The sequence below is a fragment of the Solanum dulcamara genome, chromosome 10 (genome assembly GCF_947179165.1).
Source record: "Solanum dulcamara chromosome 10, daSolDulc1.2, whole genome shotgun sequence".
NCBI classification, from domain to species: Eukaryota; Viridiplantae; Streptophyta; class Magnoliopsida; order Solanales; family Solanaceae; genus Solanum; species Solanum dulcamara.
The window spans coordinates 62,977,131-62,994,049 of NC_077246.1; positions in this window are offsets into that span (position 1 = coordinate 62,977,131).

Below are 16,919 nucleotides of genomic sequence, written 5' to 3' on the forward strand. Positions count from 1 at the left end.
TGGCATCAGTGATTCATGCTCTAAAGATATGGAGGCACTATTTATATGGCGTTCATATTGATATCTATACAGACCACAAGAGTCTCCAGTATATTTTTAAGCAGAAAGACTTGAATTTGCGGCAGAGGAGATGGCTAGAGTTCTTAAAGGATTATGATGTCGATATTCTATATCATCCTGGGAAGGCCAACGTCGTAGCAGATGCACTCAGTCGTAAGTCCTTGGGTAGCTTGGCAGATGTTCTACCAGAAAAGAAAGAAATAGTTCGTGAAATTGGTCAATTGGCCAGTCTTGGAGTTCGTTTGGCCGAATCTGGAGATAACGGTGTTTTGGTCCGAAAGATTGTTGAATCTTCTATTATAGAAGAAATAAAGCAATGTCAATATGAAGATCCTATTTTGGCACGGTACCGAAATACAGGTATTGATAAAGAGAAAACCCCTTTTGGTATTACATCTGATGGAGTATTATTATGCAGGGACAGGTTATGTGTACCTAACGTTCCTGGGCTACGGCGACAAGTTATGGGTGAGGCACATTATGCCCGATATTCTATTCATCCGGGGATAACAAAAATGTACCAGGACCTCAGAAGTTTATTCTGGTGGGATGGTATGAAAGGAGATGTTGCAAAGTTCGTGGCCTAATGTCCAAACTGTCAGTAGGTCAAGATTGAACACCAAAACCCAGGTGGATTATTACAAGAGATGGAAATTCCAACATAGAAGTGGGAGATTATTAATATGGATTTTATTACAGGTTTATCTCGCACTCCACGGAAGTATGATTCAATATGGGTTATTGTTGATAGGTTGACTAAATCGGCCCATTTCCTCCCGGTTCGGATCACATATTCAGCTGAGGACTATGCCAGGTTGTATATTGAGGAGATAGTAAAGCTCCATGGAGTTCCTGTATCCATTATCACTGACAGAGGTGCCCAGTTTATAGCAAATTTCTGGAGATCTTTTCAGGCAGGATTGGGGACCCAGGTGAGACTTAGTACAACATTCCATCCTCAGTCTGACGGGCAAGCCGAGCGTACTATTCAGATGCTGGAAATATACTGCGGGCCTGTGTTATTGATTTCAGGGGTAGCTGGGATGACCATCTACCACTTGTTGAATTTGCATATAATAACATCTATCATTCTAGTATTCAGATGGCACTGTACGAAGCACTGTATGGCAGAAAATACAGGTCACCTATAGGTTGGTTTGATATGGGTGAAACTAAGTTGATTGGCCCATATATGATTCAACAGGCGGTTGATAAGGTGAAGCTTATTCATGAATGATTATTGGCAGCTCAAAGTCGACAGAAAGCATATGCAGACAACCGACGTCGACCTTTAGAGTTCCAAGTAGATGACTGGGTATTCTTGAAAGTGTCACCTATGAAGGGCGTCATGAGATTCGGCAGGAAAGGGAATCTTAGTCCGAGATACATCGGGCCTTATCAGATTGTCTGTAAAGTAGGAAATGTTGCCTATGAATTGGATCTACCAGCTGATTTAGATGCAGTACATCTGGTGTTTCACGTGTCTATGCTTTGCAAATTCATTGGCGACCCTTCCAGAGTATTTCCCATGTAGGACATTCATATGACCGAAGAGCTGTCCTATGAGGAACAACCGGGGGCTATTTTAGATCGTGAGGTAAAGAGATTACGCACCAAAGATGTGGCCTCTGTCAAAGTATTATGGCGCAACAATCACCGAGAAGAAATGACGTGGGAGGCTGAGTAAGAAATGAAGAAGAAGTATCCTCAGTTGTTTTCTACACCCACAGGTAACCCAAGTTCTTTATTACCTATATTGGTTAGTTAATAAATTACGTGGAATAGCCGTGTTCATAAACCTATGAGATCAATTCAACATTCGAGGATGAATGTTCTAAAGGGGGGAAGGATGTTACACCCCATATTTTTGTACATTGAAATATATATTTTTAGCTAATCGCGATACGTGTAAGGGCAAGATTATTTGGGATACGAGGTAGAGATTTTCTATCTCCGAGTTTTACTAGTGCGCAAATTATTTATAAATTTTAGGTGGTCTAGACATATGCTATATCCCGTATGTTTATACGTCAAATTATTTGCAAGCAATTCAACTCAAGTTGAAGGCAGGGTCATTTTCGGACACATAATAAAAACCTTTACGTTTTAATTTTTTTGATTAGAATATAAAGTATGTATAAATGTCTTTTTAGTGAAAATAATAATAGTAATATATTAGTGGAAGTTAAGAGTTGATTAATTGTGATTAGATTAATAGTTAATAGTTAGTGGTTATCTATCCATTAATTAGCTTAATTTATATTTTATGGGACCCATCCATTTTGTCAAGAACTATAATAATATATATGTAATAAAGATGCTAATATGGTGAGTCAGTGAGTACGTGTAAGGCAAATGGGTTATATATATATACATATTGTTAAGTAAAAGTTAAGATGTATATTCATTTTATTTGCTACAAATTGAGTTTAGGAGAAAAAAAATATGTCAACATGAATTAGATTGCTGGAGAAGATGGCGTTAAAGAATCAAGATCTTTAAGGTAAAATTCAACTTGTTTTCTACATGTTTCGGAAGAAGTTTAAAGTCAAAAAAAAACTTATTAGATGTGCAGTGAATATAAAACGCTATAGGTATTGATGTTGAGGTATAAATTGTTGTTTTAACCTTAAGTAGGGGATGCTCTAACTAGAATGATGGATTGATGGTGATATTATTGTCATTATGATTGTGTTGGTCATGTAACGAGGATTAGACAGTTGGAGTTAAAGTCGTGTTGTTATGAACATGTTGTTACCCTTATGGAAGTAAAAATATAATTCTGTTCATATGTTGTTGTTGGTATCTCGGTGTTAACTGAAGGGTAATTAGAAATTTGGGATAGGCGAATATATAGGGGGAATGCTGCTCGATTTTCATTAAGTCTGTAGATAATGGAAAACCCTCAATGAGAATAGATAAGCTGAATTATAGGTGCTGCGAAATGGTTTATAGATTTGAGGGGAAAAAAATAATATAGTTACTAACGATAGCGTTACTCTTATATAAATAGGCTAAAGGAGCGACAAGACAAAAGGATTCAGGAATAGTCACTAAAAGGTATGTAAAGCTTTGCCTTTTCTTCTCTTGGCATGTCCTAGATGTAATAGGTTTGGATACGAGCCTCAGGGATGACTCTACTCTTCGAAATCGGCGATCAAAATTTTTCCTTTTCTATTCAATAGAATTGAATTAAGTATTTATGAATATTTTTGAAAAAAATTGTCTAAACTTCTACAATTTGCACAAATAGAACCCGACTACCTTGAAATTCTTATAAATAACGTTATGACGTTTAACGCACTTAAATTAGTATACGCCACCTCAGTTGACCGAAGTGTGCCCCACTATTCTGAATTTTTCTTTGTTATTTCGTTTGGCTATGTTATTTAGAATTTGAAAGAAACCCTTTGCTACTTTTCCGAATATTATACGATTAATTATTCCGTTAAGTGCCATAGTATATTTTGAAATATGAAGACGATTCCAGCACAACTCTTTTGACATAGACTATCGTGACATTGAGAAGACTTGCACTATTATCATTAATCAAGTCTTTTTTTTATATATATGATTTGTTATCAAAATCATACTGTCGAGTCTGTATAAATATTTTAAATTTTAAATTGCATTTAGTTTCTCACTATTCTACTCGTGTATACTGTAACCACTCTTTCACTGAGCCTGGGTTAGGATATGTTTTCGTGCATATTTCTCTGCATTGTTTACCGTGTCCCGACGTGAGGGGGCAGATATGACGTGTACATGGGGTGGTGTATGTTATGCCACAGAGTTATGATGTGCCATGTACGCATATGTTTGGGATATGATATAATATGATTCGATATGATATGATTTGATATGGCCATCTGATATGATATGATTTGTTACGAAGATATTTCCTACTCTGGTGTTATGCTGTGCAGTGGTGCCGATGATGGAAGGGCGACCACATTTTGTTCACCGAGTCCCATAATGGGGCCGAATATGGCATATGTCTTTGCAGATATGATTTGTGATTATGATAAGCCTTTTGAAATTCTAAACATTTATTTTATTTTCTACACACACTATTCAGATTATGGTTTTATTTGTTATAGTTCATGATTTACATATTCGGTACATTTTCGTACTGACCCCCTTTCTTCGGGGGGCTGCGTTACATGCCCACAGGTACCGAAGTTTGATTTGCTGATCCACCGGTTTAGGACATCTGCTGCATCATTGACAATGCTCCCTTGTTCGGAGCTTGTATTTTGGTACTGACTTTATCCCTGTATATTTGGATATATTGGTTAGGGGTACGACGGGGCCCTGTCCCTTTATATGACTTTGTTATCATCTGTAGAGTTCTGTATATAGGGCTATGTTGTGAGTTTTGTACGCATGTTGTGGATTTGATGTGTTTTGTAACGGTCTATCAACCCTCATGCCTATATATGTTTTTTTTTGCTATTTAGAAATCTGTTTGAATTATTACCTATGTTTACTCGGTTAATATTCTAATTCGGGATAAGGGTATCTGTGGGTGCTCAACTCGGGCACCAGTCACGACCTACGGGGTTGGGTCGTGACAAGGGAAGCCTCAGGTTTCATCATCAGTCAACGACAATTTACTATGAATCTCCTTAAGTAATTTGACTGCACTGGTTCAAGTGTATCTTCACCTCTTGACCCTTACATGAAGTTGCAAGCTGATGATGGACCTTTATTAGACAACCCCACTGAATATCGGCATTTAGTTGGGAAATTGAATTATTTTACTCATACTAGACCTGATCTCTCCTATGCCGTTCTGTGCCTTAGTCAATACATGCAGCGACCTTGTCTTTCACAGTTCTCAGGTGCTCAGAGGGTACTTCGTTATCTTAGGGAAGATCCAGGCCAAGGTATTCTTTTATCATCTACGCCCTCATTTGATCTACTTGCTTTTTGCTATGCCGATTGGGCTTTCTGCAAGTACAGTCGGAGATCAGTTAGTGGTTTCTTTATTACACTGAGAGATGCTCCTATTTCGTGGAAATCAAAGAAACAGATGTCTATTTCCCTTTATTCTGCCGAAGCAGAGTATAGATCGATGAGACGAGTTACAGCGGAGCTTACCTGGTTAGTGCGACTCCTGGATGACCTCTCTACTTCTCCCTCTCCTCCTATTCCACTTCATTCTGATAGTCAGGCAACTATTCATATTGCTCAGAATCATGTCTTCCACGAATGCATGAAACACATTGATTTGGATTGTCACTTCATGCGTCAACAGTTTATCTTCGATCTGATTTCGCTTCATTTTATTCCCTCTCACCATCAACTTGCAGATCTGTTTACCAAGCCTCTCTCTGGGGCTTCTCACTATGAGCTAATGGACAAGTTGGGTGTTATGACTCTTCCCCCCAATTGAGGGGGGATGTTGGCATGGAGACATCTCCGAAGCTTCAAGTTCAAGATGAAGATGAAGATAAAGATGAAAGAAGAAGAAGAAAATGAATGGACAACACAAAGTGTTCAGAAAGCCAGAAAACTTCCAGAGTCTTCTTTTTATGTATCTAAGATAGTGGAAACATTGCATCAAGGCCGTTGATTGTCCAAGATTACATCAGAGCCATTGAATATATAAGATTGTATCACAGCCATTGAATGTCCAATGTATCACAGCCATTGAAAGTAGTTTGATGGATTAAATGTGGGTCATACACCTCAGTCAAGTGAAACTTATACATAAAAACAAAAATTAGTTAGTTTGTTGTCCATTTGACCAATAAGAGGAGCACAAATATGTATAGGATTTTTCGCTTTTATTTAATGATTTATTCATTAGGTATTTGTATAAATAGATACAGATATAGTATGCAATGATATACAGAAAATTCCCAAAATTTCGTATCTCTTCATTTTGGTTTTCTAACATGGTGTTCGGATGGGTATCCCCAATAACAATGTAAAAAGGATTGTGTGTATAGTGAATTGCATATAATTATCAAAATATATTATGATTCAGAAAAGTTTAATGTGAAAAAGGTGAAAAAATTATGATTCGGTGTTCATGTGTACAAAGAGCATGTTGGTCTATTATATGTAAACCTTTGGTTCTCTAAGGACAATGGTGAGCTTGAGACTCTGTGTCACGATCCAATTCACTGGATCGTGTGGACACCTATTCTAACATCTAAGTAGGAGAACCCTCAATCCCATAAACAGAAATATCATGCGGAAGTTTAAGAAAATACAATTATTAGTCCAAAAGACTTATGAAGTTGCTATATATTAAATTAAAAACAACAAGGTTTATTACAAAGAACAATTTAACACCCCCAAAGATAATAGTTTAAACAGGTACAAAAGCTTCTAAAGATATAATATACAATAAAATAATGACAAAACTCTCACCATAAGAAAGGAAGAGTATTAGAAACTTTTGGAGAATCATCCTCGTCTTCAAATAAGAAACATCACTGACCCTATAACCAGACTATGCCAAGTGGCATATCAAGAGTAGTATCATTATAAATAACACGCACTGGTAGGCATCATCATCAACCCGATAACTACCACATAATACAAAGAAATCAACAAGAAGAAAGCATGATCTCAAGGAAATACACTCACCAAACCTTTATGCACAAACTCTTATCATTTTCATAACATCATTAAAGTCATTCAAGAATAACTCTCATTCTTTCTAGTTGGTCCACTGCCAACTCTAAATCAGAACAAGGCCTAGCCTTTTATCACATATAAGAGTTTTCAAACTACGGGTCACTACAAACTCTGCCTAACCAGTCTACTATCTTTAGCTTTCACACTAACACTTGGCCCTAGAATAATTAAAATCTAACTTGAAAAAGAAAAACATTTAGGTGGACTAAGTCTCCTCTCATAATCGTCCTGTCTTGCCATGGCAGGACCTATTCCACTCTGGAAGCCTCACCACGGAAGAATTCTTCTTGCTAGGGTGGCCTGCTCGGAGATAGAATTTCCAAATTCTCTCCAACTCCCCTCTTTAACACATGTTCCCACAGGACATCAACAATACCTGACGTTAAGACATTTATCTCACTTAATAAAGCATCGAATGCTTTCCACTTGTTTATCCACAATCTCATACCTATGATGCGGACACATCTATCGCCCATAACATAATCTGAATAGGCATATACATGAATACATTAGCAATTTATCAGTTCAGGAGCAATATACAATTTCATAGGGTAAATTTCAAATACAACAATCAACATGGTAATACTTGTACCTTCAGTCTTTTCATATCAATTATTACATAGGATGAGCATGCTCAATTATATTCGGATCAGATTTTCTATCATCACTCATATAGTCAAAATAAATTCACAAATGATAGCTATACAATGGTTCTCTCATAGAACGTATAATCAAACTATAAATGTGTCAGAACGTGATATCCAATCCAATATTTGTATCAGAATGTGATACCCAATTCTATATATGTGTTGAAATGTGACACCCGATTAAATATATGTGTCGAAACATGACACTCGATCCATATCACAATGATAACCACAATCATAGTCCACAACGAATAGTTTAGATACTTGCATAATCAAGTAACAGGTTTATTGTATGCAATTGTTCACAAATAGTCATTTCATTCTATCTTTTCCTTTATTAACAATATTTCATTAAGTCTTTTTTATTCAAGACATCACTTTTATCACAATCATAACCACAATCAATATTATAGATTTTATGGTCTTGAAATTATAGAGCAATCACAACAATATATGAATCACTCAACCATAATATTTAAATACATGGTAAACATCATAACATTACTCAATCACTATTAAGAGTCTCTTTATGATATATAGTAAACTATAACCTACAACCACATGTAATCAAATAGGTTCATGGCATGAAATTTATCTACACCAAGTCATTCACATTCACTCTTTATTTAATGATACACATTACTTGAGTAATTCACACAGAATAATCAGCATGCAAACACACAATTATTTGTATAAACATATCCCTTTATATACATCAATAGCTCATAATTCCCAAGTCTCAAGATTCCGTTATGACCAGCTATTGTCTACACTTAATCTCACAAGAGTCATTGACCTTCTAAACAATATCACCAAGGTTAACATTCAAAGATTTGACATTTATCACTAGTCACATAATAATCATGATTCACAACATACATTCTCACTCTAAATAACAATTAACAATCATTTAACCATCCAGACTCCATGCCTGAAGGCCTAGGAATGAAATCTTCCATCAATCTACATTATATTAAGTAATGAGAATGAAATTATAACTATTTAATTGAGAAAACCTAGCCCACCTAGGGGCCAAGCAATTATAGAAGGATTATAACATGATCCTTTACTTTCAGAGGGAGAAACTATGGAGACGGGCCTGAAATTTGTGGGGTGTAGCCCTCCTTGAGCTAGAAATCTCTTATTTCCTTCTCTTCAAGCCCAGAACAGCCTTTTAGGGGCTTCTAGGGTAACCCTCATCTATTTTGTCACCTAAAAAAAGAAGGAGATAATAAAAATACGTCACTTTTTGAATTTATCCCATCGAATCCCGTGCGGCCTAATACCCGCCATAGTGGCCCAACACGGACAATACTTAGTAAAATGACCATAACTTTTTATTCCAAACTTTAAATGAGGCATCTTGATGGAGTTGAAAAGAAGACTCATAGACCTTTAATTTGATAGGTCATGATCCACCTAATTCATTATAGGCTGAGAGATATGGTCGTTTGAAGTTGTCCCTAGTCTAAACTCAAGTCTAAAACTAAATCAAAAAAACACTTTCAACTTAACTTTGTGCTAGTGGCATTGTACGACCCTAATTCACAAATAATGCACTCACATACCAAGAAATTGATCTTAGTCTTTTGATGAATGAGATTCATATACCTTTACCACAAATATTTTTAGTAACGACGGACTAGGTCATTATAATACAGACCAATTTACCTCTCATTCGTCTTCGAACGACAACATGAAGGAGAGGACACGAGACGATCTAAGAGTTTTTCAAAACCCACGGTGAGACACCATTACAACTTAGGAAAATTCACATCCCAAACTAATTTCCTTACGTCAAATGCTACACACGAAGTTCTATAACCCAAATTCCACTCCGAAAATTTCTATGGGATACTATGTCCCTCACATATCATGATACCACTTTAATCTTCTCAAACTCTACACCTCGAGACACCAAATATCTCTAAACCACATAATTTATAAAGTTTATTGAAATCTATTCTAATAGAAACCTTGTCAACTCTCATACTAGGGGGTACTTTACCCGGACACTTGCACCCTAACCAATGCTATAATGAGCACATCATTCCCACTCAAAAAGCAGTAACCACAAAGTATCTTACGAATCAAATAAAGAATCAATACAACATAGCTAAGAATGCAAGGATGCTCATTCATAATCAAAAATCGATCATTAATTACATTCGCCGATAATGACCTCGGCATCACACTCTCATCGAAAATGACTTCGGCATCACACTCTCCATCTCATCATAGTGTTCAAGAACAAAATGTAATTCTCTATATTCACACAATAATGAGGAAATGACCAGTTCAAGCAATTCATAATCAGAATGGGACTATCAAGGCATATCATAAGATTCACATCAATATCAATATCAAGCATTTCACACTTTTCAATCATTATCATAGCAACACATTGCCTTTTACTAACCTTGTTCATTTATTAAGATCAACTCATATAAAGACATAACCCATCACCTCAATCTGGCAAAATAATCCATATCAAATCAATAACAGTTATGCCCATTATTAACTAGGTTCTAAAAATACTAGACAACTATGACTAGTTACACACTTAAAAATTTTCTCCATTATCTTAGCATAAACAAACATGCACACTATGGAGATTTGTTCATCACCCACCTTAAACCAATAATATCATGATAAATAGAAACACCATTTTAGAAACAAGTAAAGCATTGAATTCTCATAAACTCAATCCAATAGTCAAAACAATTATGAAAGATAGAGATACAATTTAGCAGCAACTAAAGCATCGAGTCCCCATAAACTCAATTCAACAGTTAAAATAATTATGATCACAAGTACAACATAGCTTGGATTCTCAATATCAAGTCTTGACTTAATAAACACACGACATCACATTAAGGCCCTAAACATAATTTCAAGATCAACCCAAGCAATGCATATACAAAAATTTAGCATCACATTGTTTAAAACCATTTATGAAATATGTTAAGAAAATCTTTCATAACAACAAGTCCGCTATTATGCAATAATAACCCTTTTCACATGGTTCCCAATCAATCCCGAATATTCTGAAATCAGAGTTTCTTTAAAGTCACAAACCATTTTTTCCTTACCACTTTTATCTATGGTAAGTCCACGCATGGTTAAGAGTTGTATTCCCTCACAGAAGCATATCATTTAACACGTTAGAAATTCATTCATTAATCGCATTGTGGTTTATCACTAGACCATTATACATAACCAAGTTATGACTCTTTCTAACCACAAGTTTACCAAAATCCAAACAATCATATCTCACATACTTTTAAACATTCAGACAAGTACCTTTCGCATGTAAACATTTATATCCGACAACATAAACTTCACAACACATCATATTATCTGTGCAAGCATAATTCACACATCATATTATTCATATAAGTGCATTCTACAGATTGTTCATCAGGCAAACAACACTACGCACATAGTCACAAATTTAGAACCACATCACACAAGCAACTCAATTTCTTAATTTAATTCGCTTCATGAATGACCAGTAGTTGATCACTATGCATTTACCCAGCCGGTAAGGAAGATACCAATGGGAACCTTCTTAGTTCCAATTACTCCTGCTTGTGTCCCTTCAACCGCGATAACAACATATAGTTTACTTTGTTGAGATACCAATTGAACTCAATCCATACCACAAATAATAAACCGCACGAAATAATTAAAGACATGAAATGACTTTTTAGAATGCTTCATAGCTTCTCGAAGATTAGAGTGGACGTCAACACACCAATCTGCAAAGGTCTATTTTACACTTTCTCCTGTATTGGGAGACCGTTAATCTGGGCTTTGATACCAACTTATCACAACTTAACCTACCAGATCGTGCAAGCACCTCCTCTAACACCTAAGTAGGAGAACCTTCAATTTCATATATAGAAATATCATGTGGAATGTTAATCAAATAAAATTAACGGTCTAAAAGACTTACGAAGTCGCTATACATTAAATTAAAAACTCTAAGGTTTATTACAAACAATAATTTAATACCCCTAAGGATACTAGTATAAATAGGTACAGGAGCTCCTAAAGGTACAATATATAATAAAATAATGACACAATTTCCACCATAAGGAAGAAAAAGTAGAAGCTGTTAAAGAATCATCCTTGTCTTCATCTAAGAAACATCACTGACCCTACAATTAAACTATACCAAGTGGCATAAAAAGAGTAGTATCAGTACAAATAACACGTACTGATAGGCATCATCGTTCAATTTGATACTTACCACCTAATATAAAGAAATCAACAAGAAAAAAATACGCTCTTAAGGAAATACAATCGCCAAACCTCTATGCAGAAACTCTTATCATTCCTATAACCTCATTAAAGTCGTTCAAGCCTAACTCTCATCCCTTCTAATTGGTCTGTTGCCAACTCTAAATCAAAACAAGGCCTAGACCTTTTATCACATAGAGGAGTTTTTGAACTATAGGCTACTACTAACTCTATCGAACCAAACTACTATCTTTAGTTTTCATACTAACACCTGACCATACAATAATTAACATCTCACTTGAAAGAGGAAAATATTTAGGTGGACTAAGGCTCCTCTCATAATCGTACTAGCCCGCCATAGATATCTATCTTGCTCTGGCGGCCTCACCACAATGGAATTCTTTCCGCTAGGGTGGCTTGCCCAGAGATAGAATCTCTAAATTCTCTCCAACTCTCTCCTTTAACACATGTGCCCACAGGACATCAACAATACCTGGCTCTAAGTCACTAGTGTCACTTAACAACGCATTGACTGCTTTCCACTTGTTTACCCACGACCTTATACCTATGATGCGGACGCATCTATTGCCCATAACATAACCCGAACAGGCATATATGTCACGATCTGATTTTTCAAGTAATGATGACACCTACTATAAACCCATCAGTAGGTAAGCCTAACCCCACAGTCCGAAATCATAGGCAACAGACCATCACAAGCGGAAGAAGAGAAATAATAGTAACAATAATAATAATAATAATAATAATAAGAAGAAGAAGAAGTGGAACAACACCACCACCACCACCACCACTACCATCACCACCACCACCACCACCAACAATAATAATAATAATAATAATAATAGTAATAATAATAATAACACAACAAGATAACCCAGGACCTGGTATTAGTCGATAGTCGAGCTACTAAACTAAATAAAGAAGTACATGGTTTATATAGACACCATAATAGTAATAGTAATACAGACAATCTCCGAATACAAAATAAAGACTAGTCCAAGTTCAAAATAGAATGAGATAGGCAACTCTGAACGCTAAGAGCTAACCTAAGTCTCCAAAATCCAGAGCTGGTCCGCATGATATCCAAATTAGTAGTGCCAATCCGTACTATGATCTGTAGTATGCAGAAGTGTAGTATGAGTATCAACAAGTGACATTCAGTGGGAATCAGCCGACTGAGCTTCAAAGATAAAGCAAGTATAAAGAACATGTGAGCAAGGAATATATATCACAAGTAACTAACAAGAATAATACAGAAGCCTACAATAAGAAGCATCTAATATAAGAAAGAGAGAGATAGAAAACAAGTAAGGAAATCAAGTACCTATCTGGTGACACCAGCCCAAGACCTAAACACAACGACACACTACGAAAGGGGAAACCACTAAGTGACAACCTACTAACCGAAGTAAACATAAATATCACTTAAAGGCCCAAAGGACCGTATAAACTAAATCCATGCACCAAAAGTTAGATAAATAAGAACAAAGACAATAACTTCCTTCAAATAAGAGATCACCCTTTATACGACCACAAAATTGCAAATAGTAAGATAATACTTCCTGAGCCCCTGTGTGCCCAAGAAATTCACTCGCAAACATGTAAACTCGCACGGCTGTTGACACTCAATTTTGGTTCTCTGTACTCAAAATTAACGTCTTGAGACTTCTTGATCGTTAAAGAGCACAAAATATATTTTTTTACACATTTTTTCAGTTTTGAAAAAATTATTAATAATTATCCTTATTTTAGAATTTTCATGAATTTATTCTCATTTTTTTCCTTTTAATAATTTATGGATAAACATTCTTAGTTTCGTAAATAATAGGATTCTTATCCATGTTGACACCCAATTTTGACCCTCTACAACATAAGTTAATAATCGAGCTTCTTCAATTTTAAAATATTTTTTAGCATTATTATTATTTTTTGAACGATATGTACATTTTTATATAACTACTTTTATGGTTATTCGAAAATTGTCTCAAAAATATTTTATTTTTAAGTAAATATTTTGTTAAATAGTTTGGCTTAATTAATAGATTTGTATTTTTTTATTAACTACTTTAAAATTAAGTTAATTATCTTACTATGTCAAAATTAAGAATCTCGTTAATTAATTGATATTAATTCATCCTATTTTAATTTTAGCCAATTTTCCTAATTAATTTTAATTTGGCTAAATTGCTTAATTTATTTTGATTAAATTCATAATTCAATTATCTATAATCGAAATCATATGATCATGTTTAAATTACAATTCTTATCAATTTTCTACCCAATTCTATAATTTTCTACCCTTTAACACTACAAACCACCACCCCATTCCCACTCTTTTACACATGCCCCCATCACACCAACTCAATTTCCACATTCCAACACCAACATATACCGACACCAAAATCCCAATTCCAACAAATGAACATATACTCCTGCCAATCACAATAACACACGACCCACCTACTTTTTTTCACCAGCATATTCTTACAATGGACACCATAACAATTTCTTTTTTCCAACCAGCAAAAAAATGCCTAATATTCTATTCCCATGCCCATTACAATTTTCTATATACCCATAATATACTCCATCTCCTTTTCTCCATTTTTTCAAACTTTCTCTCTCTCCTATCTTATTCTTCACCAAAAAAATACCAAATCATAATCAAATCCCGTAATCAGTGAGCTTTTAAGCTCTGATGACGAAGAAGCTCCAACCAACTCGGGCGTGACTTTATTTTCTGCGAGATCTTGGTCTTCTCTAATGAACATCACTGTTTTGGGCCTAATGTTTGGGAGGTAACGACCTTGCTTCTTTTGTTTTATTTTATGGTGTTAGCTTTTTATTATTATATGTATTATTTGTTTCGTCTTCATTTACATACGTCTTGTTTCCCACTGGTTGTTGTGTTGTTTGTTTTTATGATTACTTTTATTTTTTTAAATTATACTTTACAATTATTGTTTGTTTCTTTTTCATTTGGTTACTGTTTCCTCCTGTTTTGACTGATTTTATAATTATTTTAGTTTATTATTTTTTTTTTCTCATTTTTATGGTTGTTCTGTTTGTATACTTTTTATTCTTTATTAAATTTGTTCTACAACATTAGTCACTAATTCTTACTCTGTTTATGATTGTGACGGGGTAGCCATGCATTGGTTATTTTTTTTGATCTTCATTTTCAATAATTTTGGATCTTTTTTTTGTTTTAAACTTATTTGTTATTACTACATTTTGTCCATATCTAGTTACTTTTAATTTATTTGAGCAAATTTTCATGCACTTTCTCGAATGTTTCCAGCAATTTGTGGTGTTGTTGCTTTGATTGTTATTATTTAATTATTCTTTGCACCAGTGAAATGTTATTTGACTCTATTAGACTTTACATATGGATTTATTTTATTATATTTGTATTTTTATTTTTGCTTATATTTGTTGTACTAGTTTGACTTTATTAGTTTTGTCTAAGTCTACTTTTTAGTGATTACCTGTAAAGTGGTAAGAAGGAGTGGTAGGTAAGAATTAGAAGAACCATTGTTGTTTAATTTGTAATCAAAGTCTTACAAAGTAGGCCAAGGGAGGACCTACAACACTTTATTACATAATTGGGTGTGCCTAACTTTATTTCTTCTACTTGATTTAACCCAAAGGTTATGGCATAATAAAAGGTATTCTTTACCGCTAGTTAAAGTGTCCCTTTTGGCCGATGAAAAAATTATTATCGATTTTTAAGGCTTATGTTTATAAGATGAATTTTATTTAAGTTATTATTCTTATTATTCTTATTATTATTATTATTATTATTATTATTATTATTATTATTATTATTATTATTATTATTATTATTTATTCCCTACTAACACTTTAATTAATTTTCTTTACAGGTACTCATTGTTGTTTTTCGAGGAAGCTATACAAATTAAGTTTGAATAATATTTTTAATTTATTATTTTGTATATTATTGATGTTAGACAAATATTAGGCCATTCTTTATATTATTAATTTAGTTTACTCCTTTGTGTATATTTCATTATATATTGGTGTAATATTTTTATCTCCTCAATTTAAAAAATAAATTCATTTGGGATTCACAATTTTGGATTCCGAAGGGGCTAATACCTTCTCTTTGGGATCATTTGAACCCTTAATTGGAATCTGTTGGTTTTATAGATATTTCTAAAAATTATTTGGCTTCTAATTATCCTAAAATTATGTTGATTCCTTAAATTAAACTATTTTCTTTAAAAATATTCTTTAAACAATTGAATTGAGTCACCATGATGTTGCTCCTTATTTGCTATTTTTTTTAGGGTTGTAACACTTATTACATTTACACATCTGAGCCCACTATATAATAGAATTTTATTTTTATAGTATATATACAGGCACATCTATTTTTAAATTATTTTGATAATTATTTATTCTTTACTAATATTTTATCAAACGTTTGTATAGGTATTTAGAGATATCTTCTGAAAAAATGATATTCAAAAGTGTTTTTCTTTTCATATGGTAGAAGAGTTCTTTTTATTTTTATATTAATAAAGAGCATATCTTTAATATTGCATAAAAGTTGTTTTTTTCTTATATATATTTATATCATCTTTCTTATATTTTCATACACATAGTTGACAAAAATATACATTATTTACTTGACACATATTCTTTTATTCATATATATTATACAATTTTAGTACATATTTATTTATATATATGTGTGTTATACTTGCAAATAATAATTTTATCCCCTCATTTTTTGATAAATTAAGTCTAGTCGAGTACCATATTTTGTGGATTCTGAAAAATGCCTAACACCTTTTCTTCGAAATAAATGTAAATCCTTACTTTGAATCTAAATTGGTTTTTTGCCGATTGAAACGTGAGTCATACATGTCATGTATCAAATAGGTTTACTTATTTTCCTTAATAAATTAGGTGGCGACTCTATACAATAATTAATCATTTTTGAGTCTATAAGTTGTGTTTTATCTAACTTCGGTAAATATAGGACATAACAATGGCATCCTATACTACCGACAGGTACAAACAGCTATGCTGGTGATAGGCAATGCATCTATGAATGAAAGTCATGTAATAAAACCAATAGTACCATCAGTGCCAAGTGTCTCATACCAAGATATATACCCATGCGCCTCTTTAGGATCGCCATGGAGGGCTCAGGAACACCCTTATATACCTACATGGTCCCGATTCAAGTCTTATATCAATATAGATATCAATCGGTATATCCGATCATCAAAGTCCGCTCTGTCGTGGTGACCGGAGATAAAA